General features: G+C 48.0%; 4 pseudogenes; all 4 read right to left on the bottom strand.

Moving 5' to 3' along the window:
• Positions 1–6592: 6592 nt before the first annotated feature.
• LOC142474132 (U1 spliceosomal RNA) lies at positions 6593–6765 on the bottom strand (annotated as a pseudogene).
• Positions 6766–8220: 1455 nt separating this feature from the next.
• On the bottom strand, positions 8221–8393 carry LOC142474135 (U1 spliceosomal RNA; annotated as a pseudogene).
• Positions 8394–9823: 1430 nt separating this feature from the next.
• Positions 9824–9996, bottom strand: LOC142474123 (U1 spliceosomal RNA; annotated as a pseudogene).
• Positions 9997–11482: 1486 nt separating this feature from the next.
• Positions 11483–11655, bottom strand: LOC142474131 (U1 spliceosomal RNA; annotated as a pseudogene).
• Positions 11656–12909: the final 1254 nt, after the last annotated feature.

The raw sequence follows: 12909 nt of genomic DNA, 5'->3' as shown, positions 1-12909 counted from the left end.
GGGGGTCCACTAAAACCTCCACTTCCAACCCCGGGGTAGGATGTTCAGGGGTATCTGGTGGCGGCATGGCAGAGGCAGCGGTTTCTGGAGTGACCTTTTGAACACAAAAGGTACCCATTACCCTCCTGGTCTCCTCTATCGCCGTGTAAGTAAACGGAATGTTAGGGGCATCTGCCTCAATCACGGGAGGGCACTCTTCTGTAGGCACCCCAAGGAGAGAGTCTAGCCTGGCAGTCATCTTTGACAAAGACCAAAACTCCCCACTAAGAGGGCTCACGTCAGATAGCCTCCAGTTGAAATCCGAAGTGCTCACTAAAGCATCCCTACCTACACCTGCCTCCCCCTCTCCATCCTCAACCATGGGGGTCAGCCCTAACCCATCCCCTACTTCTGGTGACGCAAAACCTGACTCCGCCTCAGGTGTGACACTCGAAGGCAGTACAGCCGGAGGGGGATCTTGGCTGGCTCCAAAGATAGGTGCATTCGGCAAGGCAAATTCACCAAAGCACAATTCTCCTGGGGATGCTCTCCAACCGGGAGGGGCGTTGAGAGGCACCCCAACGTCTATATCTATGGGCAAGGCCTCATGCTGCTGAGCATTTTGGCCTTCCACCCCAGAGACGCCGGGTACCTTCAGTTGTATTCCCTCCAGAAATTCGAGGGGGGGGGGGGCTGTACGTGTGTAGGATCCGGTTTACACTGGCTAATCGTAACCAGTGGGCCGGACAGGACCACCTTTTGCGGAACTGATGTTACGTTCCGCTTCAGAGACTTCAGAAGGTAAACGTAATATGGTTCACCCTCCTCTACCTCCTCAATCACCCTCTTATTTGTTTTAAATTTCCTCTTTCTGGGAATTGATTCCCCAGGAGAGAGTGCCGCTACCTCCATAACAGGAGCTTCCTCCTGCTCCCCCACACTCTGTACGGTGCTTAAATTGGGGGTAAGGTGTTCTTGGGTGGGACAGCGACAACAGAGGGTGACTGTTGTGGGGTGACTTTTCCTTTGTCCCTCTTTGTAGGGGGGAGAGGTTCAGATGTCACTGTTTGAGTTGAGGCAGTGACATCTTCTGTGATCCCAGTGGGGACCTGGGCCCTTGAGGTCTTTTCCTTCTCCCTCTGTTCTTTGGGGAGAGGTTCAGATGTCACTGTTTGAGATGGGCCAGTGACATCTTCTGTGGACCCAGGGGAGGGCTGGGCCCTCAAGGGCTCCGCCGCGGTGGGCGCAGCGGCACAGGGTATTTCCCCTCGGGGGGAGACAGTGATAACAGAGGGTGGTCGCTCCAGGGCGACCCCCTCTCCTTCTCTCCGCTCTCCAGGGAGAGGTGCAGAAGTCACTGTTCCAGATGGGACAGCGACATCTCCTGTGGTCCCTGGAGGGACCTGGGCCCTCGAGGGCTCCGCTGCGGTGGGCGCAGCGGCACAGGGTATTCCCCCTCGGGGGGAGACAGTGATAACAGAGGGTGGTCGCTCCAGGGCGACCACCTCTCCTTCTCTCCGCTCTCCAGGGAGAGGTGCAGAAGTCACTGTTCCAGATGGGACAGCAACATCTCTTGTGGTCCCTGGAGGGACCTGGGCCTCTGAGGGCCCTGCTGTGGTGGGCACAGCGGTACGGGGTGTCTTGGCAGAGGGAGGGGCGGGTGTAGGAGTTGGGATAGGTCCTCTATTCCCTTTGGGGCAACTCCTACGAGTGTGCCCCAGCTCCTTGCACAGATAACATCTGATTCCCTCCGTGCCATAGAACACTGTGTACATTATGCCCTCGTAGGGCACCCTAAAAGAACCCTTCACAGATTCTGTGTTCCCCGGCAGCAGCACTTGTACCTGCCGCCTAAATGAGAGCACGTGCCTCAGCGCTCTATCCCTGCAGCCCAGTGGAATTTTTGTTATGGGAGACTTAATGTCTCCCAGGACTTGCAGGTGCAGCCGCATGAGGCTATCTGGGATGAAGGGGGGCACATTGGAGAGAATAATTCTAGTGCCTAACCCCTCCATGGGTTCTACAGGGATGTAGGTCCCCCCTACACTGATGCCTTTCTGCACCAGGGTGTGCTTGGCAGCCAGCGTACGGAGGAAGAAAACGCCTCTCCCGTACATCTTGCTGGCCGCCACCACAGCAGAGGGACCCACAACGTCTGCCACAGCCCTAACATAAATCTCCATGCTAAGGCCAGGTGACATTGGGCACCTCACCCCAAGCTTCCTGCTCAGACAGGGCGTGGCCCCAGCATTGTTATTACTGTGGTCAACGCCTGCAGCTGCCACCGGCGCCCAAATTGGAACTGGGACTGCAGGGGTTAAACTGACAACAGGAGCTGGGGGAGGTGTAGCCAGGGCACTGGAAGTACCAGGCCTAGGGCTGTGGTTATTGCTCCTAGGGGCCCCAGTTTTTGGAGTCCGATTTTTTTTTTTTTTTTTTTTTACTTTTTATTCAACACCTTTTTTAAATTTACAGACTTTTTTTACAACCAAAAAAACACATCATTTTTACAGCCATTAAACACACCATATTAACAGCCATATAACATTAACAAGACACAAAACATGCTATATTTACATTTTCTTCCTCCTTCTTTTCCCCACAGAAAATTACTGTTCACAATCACAATTACACACTCTTTCATCCCATTCTGTCACCATTCTTCCTTCCCAGCCATCCCTCCCTTCCATACATTTCCGTATGCTTTTTCCCCACGGCACCCGCCGTGGAGGGGAGCACCGGCCCACCTCTTCTCTCCGGTAACTCCACGTAAAGGGACCCAAACTGTACTACTGTACTTCTCAAAAAAAGACAAACCTCTTCTTCATTAATATTCTCTTTCCCTTTCCGTAAAAGCAAACGGATTCACTCACTTCCATTCCCACTCACACAACTCATAACCGGTAAATTTAACCATTTTTAACCTCCGCAAATATCATTCCCAAAAATAAATCACATTATCTCACGATGTACAATCCCCTTTTTTCTTATGATCTGGTAAAAACTTCTTCAACTTCACACAAGTTACATACCCCTCCTCCTTCTTCTCTCTAGTTGACTCTTCTAACACACAACCATCTTATTCCAGCTATTCACTTTCCACAATGCATCACTTTCCATTTTCCCCAACCTTTTCTGATCCAACAAGTAGTATGTATACATTTTACTTAAAATGATTCTAGTACCTGCTTTCACATCTAACGTTTCATTATTGAATATCATCATACTTCTCACCATCCACACAACCTCTTTTACACAATTTATTATTTTCCATAATACCCAACCTTTTTCCCCTTTTAACTCACTTAACCCATAAAGCATCATATTGAACTCCAATATATGGATTCCTCCTAGTTCTCCAATTAGCTTCGCTAGGTTTTTCCACACAGCCCTCACAAAAGAACAGTTCCAAAATAAATGTACTATGTCTTCTACGCCACCACAGCCTTCCCTTGGACACCTATCCGACACTGTCATACGTCGTCTCTTTTGGAAGACTCGGACTGGCAGACACTTGTGCACAGCCATCCAAGCAATATCTTTGTGAATATTAGATAGACCCTTGAAATCTATGTTCTTCCACATCAGTTTTAATTGTGACATATTCAGATTTCCGCAGCATTCATAACTGTCTCTCTCCAGAATCACAGCCCTTATTTTCCTGTGATCTTCCCATAAGGACTTTTCTACATCCCTTAAATTAAAACCTCTTATGAAATGTTCAATGACCCCATAATTATCTGGGGTCACAAAACAGAGTGGCCTCCTCAAATCTGTCCTGAACAGACCCAGCCTCCTTAACATGCCCCCTGCCGCATACCTTGCTAAACAGGCCGCCTTTGTATCCTCACTCTGAATTCTCTTTATACAGAGCTGGGCATATTTTGCTCCCAGGATAACTTCTATCCTGGGGGCCCCTTTTCCACCTTTCCCTTTTTCCTTCCATACAATTTCTCTATTTAATCTCTCATTTGTTGACCCCCACAGAAAACTGAACAAAAACTGAGTAATTTTTCTAATCCATTTTGCCGCGGGGGGAAACACCAGCCCTATATGCAGCAAAATTGGTACCAACACCGCTTTTGTCACCAAAATCTTCCCTTCCATTGAAAGCTTCCTTAGGGTCCAAAAATTGATTTTTTTTTCTATTCTTTCCCCTACCTTTACCCAATTTACCTCCCCTGTCAAGTCCTCATCGAAATAAACCCCTAACAGTCTTAGCTGTTCCCCTTCCACATTTTTTGGGGACCGCACAGCTCGCCGCCGTGTGGCCTTCTTCTCCACAATTCCGACATACCACGTCTGTTTTTTTACACTCGTCTTGTGTATGTCCATATTGGAAACACCTCCTGCAATACTTTGGCTGTCCTGGATAATTCAGGTACCCTCGGTTTGCTCCGATTCTGAAACTGGAGGGAGGGTGCTTCACGCCTCCCACTCCCTTGGGATCTGGTCTAAAACGCACCCAAAACCTTCGCTTTCCATTAAAGATCCCATAAGCGTTATGTAAGTCAATTCCACCCCTGATGGTGGTACAATACTGTCGCAAAAACATCTGGATCTCCATTTTATCCACCCATGGGTTATAGACATGAACCGTTACTGGTCTCTCTTCCATCAAAAAGCTTGGTATAAGCCGAATTCCTATCATCTCAGGATCATCCGACATTCCTTTCAGCTTCTCAAAGACGTTGAGGCAGACTCCTTCCTGGAAGAAGGTCAAATCATAGGTTCCCTGATGAGGGAAGTCTTGCAGGCACAGCATTTCCGCCTTGTCCAAACCGATCTTCTTCCATAACAGCTCCTCCACGATAAAGCTCAGACCCGCCCGGTCTCGCTCCTCCATCATGACTTCCAGTCGGATGGTGTTTCTCAAATGGGCTCCTACCGCCATTCTCTCCTTCTTAAGGTCAGGTGCGGCGCCCTAATTGCAGCAGGTGGGTTAAGCCCTTTCAGGCGATCCCACAAGGCAAAGGCGCCGGCCCTTCACTTTCTCTCGCTCCCGATCGCCTCCCGTCGCTCGAGATGGCGTGCCCCCCAAAAGCAGCAAGGATCTTAAGCCCCCGAAGGGGCGATGATCCAGGGCCAAGGGGACACAGTCTCAGCTGGTACCCTGCAGAGGAGCTTCGACACAGCGTAGTGTACTCCCCTGCCAGGTAAGTATGAGTTGGAATGGCGCTGGGGGGCAACTAGCCCTGTCCCAGGACAAGTGTCACCCTTGTGGAGAGATCAGCCTGGTCATTGGTGCAGCGGCAGCAGCAGCAGCGGCAAGCACCACAGTAGCTGAGGCCTAGTATCTGAGCCAGAACCTGCAGCAAGGATCAGCTTAGGCCATTCCATGCAAACATTTGTGCAGCTTCAGCAGCAGCGAATATTTGTCAAACAACATAGATCCAAGACATCCCCTCCCTAGAAGCACAGCCCCTCCCCCGCCCATCCGACAAGCACCCAGAGAAGCCAAGCTTCGCCGCAAGGTACTTCTTCTTGGTTTTAAAAGGAAGAAGCAATCACTTTGAACACCGCTCAGCTCTGTCATTTCAGCTGGCGGGGGGACAGGGGGACACCATATTTCTGGGGTGGCTTTCTTCATCTACCCTACCTGCCGGCACTCACTTTTTCTGACCTCCACTGACACCTGCTGCTGCTGCTGCTGCTGCTGGAGAGGTGCCCTGTCCTGCTGGCACACTTGTCACTTTGCCCTTTACCAGCATGGCTGCTTACCTGGCATTTGCATAAATATAGAAGCAAGCTAACACTGTCTGCTGCTCCCTGGATAGAGATAGATAGATAGATAGATAGATAGATAGATAGATAGATAGATAGATATTGTTTTTTTGCACCGCTCAGCAGATATTTTGCAATCTGTTGGTTTTAAATGCCGCTCTTTGTTACTTTGGAGCCTAGAAACTCTAGAACGTACTGTATACTCCCTTTGTGATATCATCACATGGGGTGGTCTGGCTACAGAGACCCATACATACCATGTAGAACTAGGGTGGGGAGGGGGTGAAATAAAAACCCCATATCCTGCAAGGAAAGGCCATTTAAAAAAAAAAAATGAATCCAGATTTGTTTGTAAATGTGCTGCTTTATACAATATTTCAAAAGGCATCAAACATACAATTGTGACTTTGAAATCACCTATACATTGTGTATTGCACTTATCTCAGTATAATAATAGAGAGATTCGTATCTCAAACCAAAAAAAGAAAAGAAAACAATCAGCCAGAGAGGTGGACATTGGAAAGAGAGGGATACATTTTTACTGCTGCTGCAGCGACTCATATTCTACAGTTCTTGGCCCTTTTTGTTTAGAATGTTTTTTTCATGAATTATATGTGTTTCCCTATTTCCCAATCCACCTGAATTTATTCCTAAATGTCTGCGCAGGTGCCTAATTGTCATTTCTCCCTGTTTGAGATGTTGCTACCTGGCTAGTTGGTGGGTGGGTGGGTGGGTGCTCCTTTTATGCCACAGTTATTGACCAGGCCCAAAGCCCAAGCAGTGGCAATAGCAGCTTGTCTGAACAAACACCTGTGCTGTGGGTGGTGGTGGTTGTTGTTGTTGTTGTTGTTGTTGATTTTTGTTTCTGTTTTTTCTAACAGTCGAAAAACAGGGGAGAGCGCGCACGCAGTCCCCCACTACCAGAAATTGTGCAGTCGAGTTTCCCGCATGTGGGGAAATCGCAGAGGTCAGCTAGCTCCAAGTGCAATGAGCAAGCCTCGCCCTGGGAGAGCCACCTGCAGGATCGTGGCTGCATAATTTACTCCCCTGCCAGGTAAGTATGAGTTGGAATGGCGCTGGGGGGCAACTAGCCCTGTCCCAGGACAAGTGTCACCCTTGTGGAGAGAGCAGCCTGGTCATTGGTGCAGCGGCAGCAGCAGCAGCAGCAGCATCGGCAAGCACCACAGTAGCTGAGGCCTAGTATCTGAGCCAGAACCTGCAGCAAGGATCAGCTTAGGCCATTCCATGCAAACATTTGTGCAGCTGCAGCAGCAGCGAATATTTGTCAAACAACATAGATCCAAGACATCCCCTCCCTAGAAGCAAAGCCCCTCCCCCGCCCATCCGACAAGCACCCAGAGAAGCCAAGCTTCGCCGCAAGGTACTTCTTCTTGGTTTTAAAAGGAAGAAGCAATCACTTTGAACACCGCTCAGCTCTGTCATTTCAGCTGGCGGGGGGACAGGGGGACACCATATTTCTGGGGTGGCTTTCTTCATCTACCCTACCTGCCGGCACTCACTTTTTCTGACCTCCACTGACACCTGCTGCTGCTGCTGCTGCTGCTGGAGAGGTGCCCTGTCCTGCTGGCACACTTGTCACTTTGCCCTTTACCAGCATGGCTGCTTACCTGGCATTTGCATAAATATAGAAGCAAGCTAACACTGTCTGCTGCTCCCTGGATAGAGATAGATAGATAGATAGATAGATAGATAGATAGATAGATAGATAGATATTGTTTTTTGCACCACTCAGCAGATAGTTTGCAATCTGTTGGTTTTAAATGCCGCTCTTTGTTACTTTGGAGCCTAGAAACTCTAGAACGTACTGTATACTCCCTTTGTGATATCATCACATGGGGTGGTCTGGCTACAGAGACCCATACATACCATGTAGAACTAGGGTGGGGAGGGGGTGAAATAAAAACCCCATATCCTGCAAGGAATGGCCATTTAAAAAAAAAAAAATGAATCCAGATTTGTTTGTAAATGTGCTGCTTTATACAATATTTCAAAAGGCATCAAACATACAATTGTGACTTTGAAATCACCTATACATTGTGTATTGCACTTATCTCAGTATAATAATAGAGAGATTCGTATCTCAAACCAAAAAAAGAAAAGAAAACAATCAGCCAGAGAGGTGGACATTGGAAAGAGAGGGATACATTTTTACTGCTGCTGCAGCAGCGACTCATATTCTACAGTTCTTGGCCCTTTTTGTTTAGAATGTTTTTTTCATGAATTATATGTGTTTCCCTATTTCCCAATCCACCTGAATTTATTCCTAAATGTCTGCGCAGGTGCCTAATTGTCATTTCTCCCTGTTTGAGATGTTGCTACCTGGCTAGTTGGTGGGTGGGTGGGTGGGTGCTCCTTTTATGCCACAGTTATTGACCAGGCCCAAAGCCCAAGCAGTGGCAATAGCAGCTTGTCTGAACAAACACCTGTGCTGTGGGTGGTGGTGGTTGTTGTTGTTGTTGTTGATTTTTGTTTCTGTTTTTTCTAACAGTCGAAAAACAGGGGAGAGCGCGCACGCAGTCCCCCACTACCAGAAATTGTGCAGTCGAGTTTTCCGCATGTGGGGAAATCGCAGAGGTCAGCTAGCTCCAAGTGCAATGAGCAAGCCTCGCCCTGGGAGAGCCACCTGCAGGATCGTGGCTGCATAATTTACTCCCCTGCCAGGTAAGTATGAGTTGGAATGGCGCTGGGGGGCAACTAGCCCTGTCCCAGGACAAGTGTCACCCTTGTGGAGAGAGCAGCCTGGTCATTGGTGCAGCGGCAGCAGCAGCAGCAGCATCGGCAAGCACCACAGTAGCTGAGGCCTAGTATCTGAGCCAGAACCTGCAGCAAGGATCAGCTTAGGCCATTCCATGCAAACATTTGTGCAGCTGCAGCAGCAGCGAATATTTGTCAAACAACATAGATCCAAGACATCCCCTCCCTAGAAGCAAAGCCCCTCCCCCGCCCATCCGACAAGCACCCAGAGAAGCCAAGCTTCGCCGCAAGGTACTTCTTCTTGGTTTTAAAAGGAAGAAGCAATCACTTTGAACACCGCTCAGCTCTGTCATTTCAGCTGGCGGAGAGACAGGGGGACAGGGGGACACCATATTTCTGGGGTGGCTTTCTTCATCTACCCTACCTGCCGGCACTCACTTTTTCTGACCTCCACTGACACCTGCTGCTGCTGCTGCTGCTGCTGCTGGAGAGGTGCCCTGTCCTGCTGGCACACTTGTCACTTTGCCCTTTACCAGCATGGCTGCTTACCTGGCATTTGCATAAATATAGAAGCAAGCTAACACTCTCTGTTGCTCCCTGGATAGAGATAGATAGATAGATATTGTTTTTTGCACCGCTCAGCAGATATTTTGCAATCTGTTGGTTTTAAATGCCGCTCTTTGTTACTTTGGAGCCTAGAAACTCTAGAACGTACTGTATACTCCCTTTGTGATATCATCACATGGGGTGGTCTGGCTACAGAGACCCATACATACCATGTAGAACTAGGGTGGGGAGGGGGTGAAATAAAAACCCCATATCCTGCAAGGAATGGCCATTTAAAAAAAAAAAAATGAATCCAGATTTGTTTGTAAATGTGCTGCTTTATACAATATTTCAAAAGGCATCAAACATACAATTGTGACTTTGAAATCACCTATACATTGTGTATTGCACTTATCTCAGTATAATAATAGAGAGATTCGTATCTCAAACCAAAAAAAGAAAAGAAAACAATCAGCCAGAGAGGTGGACATTGGAAAGAGAGGGATACATTTTTACTGCTGCTGCTGCAGCGACTCATATTCTACAGTTCTTGGCCCTTTTTGTTTAGAATGTTTTTTTCATGAATTATATGTGTTTCCCTATTTCCCAATCCACCTGAATTTATTCCTAAATGTCTGCGCAGGTGCCTAATTGTCATTTCTCCCTGTTTGAGATGTTGCTACCTGGCTAGTTGGTGGGTGGGTGGGTGCTCCTTTTATGCCACAGTTATTGACCAGGCCCAAAGCCCAAGCAGTGGCAATAGCAGCTTGTCTGAACAAACACCTGTGCTGTGGGTGGTGGTGGTTGTTGTTGTTGTTGTTGTTGATTTTTGTTTCTGTTTTTTCTAACAGTCGAAAAACAGGGGAGAGCGCGCACGCAGTCCCCCACTACCAGAAATTGTGCAGTCGAGTTTTCCGCATGTGGGGAAATCGCAGAGGTCAGCTAGCTCCAAGTGCAATGAGCAAGCCTCGCCCTGGGAGAGCCACCTGCAGGATCGTGGCTGCATAATTTACTCCCCTGCCAGGTAAGTATGAGTTGGAATGGCGCTGGGGGGCAACTAGCCCTGTCCCAGGACAAGTGTCACCCTTGTGGAGAGAGCAGCCTGGTCATTGGTGCAGCGGCAGCAGCAGCAGCAGCAGCATCGGCAAGCACCACAGTAGCTGAGGCCTAGTATCTGAGCCAGAACCTGCAGCAAGGATCAGCTTAGGCCATTCCATGCAAACATTTGTGCAGCTGCAGCAGCAGCGAATATTTGTCAAACAACATAGATCCAAGACATCCCCTCCCTAGAAGCAAAGCCCCTCCCCCGCCCATCCGACAAGCACCCAGAGAAGCCAAGCTTCGCCGCAAGGTACTTCTTCTTGGTTTTAAAAGGAAGAAGCAATCACTTTGAACACCGCTCAGCTCTGTCATTTCAGCTGGCGGGGGGACAGGGGGACACCATATTTCTGGGGTGGCTTTCTTCATCTACCCTACCTGCCGGCACTCACTTTTTCTGACCTCCACTGACACCTGCTGCTGCTGCTGCTGCTGCTGGAGAGGTGCCCTGTCCTGCTGGCACACTTGTCACTTTGCCCTTTACCAGCATGGCTGCTTACCTGGCATTTGCATAAATATAGAAGCAAGCTAACACTGTCTGCTGCTCCCTGGATAGAGATAGATAGATAGATAGATAGATAGATAGATAGATAGATAGATAGATAGATAGATAGATAGATATTGTTTTTTGCACCACTCAGCAGATAGTTTGCAATCTGTTGGTTTTAAATGCCGCTCTTTGTTACTTTGGAGCCTAGAAACTCTAGAACGTACTGTATACTCCCTTTGTGATATCATCACATGGGGTGGTCTGGCTACAGAGACCCATACATACCATGTAGAACTAGGGTGGGGAGGGGGTGAAATAAAAACCCCATATCCTGCAAGGAATGGCCATTTAAAAAAAAAAAAATGAATCCAGATTTGTTTGTAAATGTGCTGCTTTATACAATATTTCAAAAGGCATCAAACATACAATTGTGACTTTGAAATCACCTATACATTGTGTATTGCACTTATCTCAGTATAATAATAGAGAGATTCGTATCTCAAACCAAAAAAAGAAAAGAAAACAATCAGCCAGAGAGGTGGACATTGGAAAGAGAGGGATACATTTTTACTGCTGCTGCTGCTGCTGCTGCAGCGACTCATATTCTACAGTTCTTGGCCCTTTTTGTTTAGAATGTTTTTTTCATGAATTATATGTGTTTCCCTATTTCCCAATCCACCTGAATTTATTCCTAAATGTCTGCGCAGGTGCCTAATTGTCATTTCTCCCTGTTTGAGATGTTGCTACCTGGCTAGTTGGTGGGTGGGTGGGTGGGTGCTCCTTTTATGCCACAGTTATTGACCAGGCCCAAAGCCCAAGCAGTGGCAATAGCAGCTTGTCTGAACAAACACCTGTGCTGTGGGTGGTGGTGGTTGTTGTTGTTGTTGTTGTTGTTGATTTTTGTTTCTGTTTTTTCTAACAGTCGAAAAACAGGGGAGAGCGCGCACGCAGTCCCCCACTACCAGAAATTGTGCAGTCGAGTTTCCCGCATGTGGGGAAATCGCAGAGGTCAGCTAGCTCCAAGTGCAATGAGCAAGCCTCGCCCTGGGAGAGCCACCTGCAGGATCGTGGCTGCATAATTTACTCCCCTGCCAGGTAAGTATGAGTTGGAATGGCGCTGGGGGGCAACTAGCCCTGTCCCAGGACAAGTGTCACCCTTGTGGAGAGAGCAGCCTGGTCATTGGTGCAGCGGCAGCAGCAGCAGCAGCAGCATCGGCAAGCACCACAGTAGCTGAGGCCTAGTATCTGAGCCAGAACCTGCAGCAAGGATCAGCTTAGGCCATTCCATGCAAACATTTGTGCAGCTGCAGCAGCAGCGAATATTTGTCAAACAACATAGATCCAAGACATCCCCTCCCTAGAAGCAAAGCCCCTCCCCCGCCCATCCGACAAGCACCCAGAGAAGCCAAGCTTCGCCGCAAGGTACTTCTTCTTGGTTTTAAAAGGAAGAAGCAATCACTTTGAACACCGCTCAGCTCTGTCATTTCAGCTGGCGGGGGGACAGGGGGACACCATATTTCTGGGGTGGCTTTCTTCATCTACCCTACCTGCCGGCACTCACTTTTTCTGACCTCCACTGACACCTGCTGCTGCTGCTGCTGCTGCTGGAGAGGTGCCCTGTCCTGCTGGCACACTTGTCACTTTGCCCTTTACCAGCATGGCTGCTTACCTGGCATTTGCATAAATATAGAAGCAAGCTAACACTGTCTGCTGCTCCCTGGATAGAGATAGATAGATAGATAGATAGATATTGTTTTTTGCACCACTCAGCAGATAGTTTGCAATCTGTTGGTTTTAAATGCCGCTCTTTGTTACTTTGGAGCCTAGAAACTCTAGAACGTACTGTATACTCCCTTTGTGATATCATCACATGGGGTGGTCTGGCTACAGAGACCCATACATACCATGTAGAACTAGGGTGGGGAGGGGGTGAAATAAAAACCCCATATCCTGCAAGGAATGGCCATTTAAAAAAAAAAAAATGAATCCAGATTTGTTTGTAAATGTGCTGCTTTATACAATATTTCAAAAGGCATCAAACATACAATTGTGACTTTGAAATCACCTATACATTGTGTATTGCACTTATCTCAGTATAATAATAGAGAGATTCGTATCTCAAACCAAAAAAAGAAAAGAAAACAATCAGCCAGAGAGGTGGACATTGGAAAGAGAGGGATACATTTTTACTGCTGCTGCTGCTGCTGCTGCAGCGACTCATATTCTACAGTTCTTGGCCCTTTTTGTTTAGAATGTTTTTTTCATGAATTATATGTGTTTCCCTATTTCCCAATCCACCTGAATTTATTCCTAAATGTCTGCGCAGGTGCCTAATTGTCATTTCTCCCTGTTTGAGA

The sequence above is a fragment of the Ascaphus truei genome (genome assembly GCF_040206685.1).
Source record: "Ascaphus truei isolate aAscTru1 chromosome 13 unlocalized genomic scaffold, aAscTru1.hap1 SUPER_13_unloc_6, whole genome shotgun sequence".
NCBI classification, from domain to species: Eukaryota; Metazoa; Chordata; class Amphibia; order Anura; family Ascaphidae; genus Ascaphus; species Ascaphus truei.
This window is presented reverse-complemented; position numbering and strand designations above follow the sequence as displayed.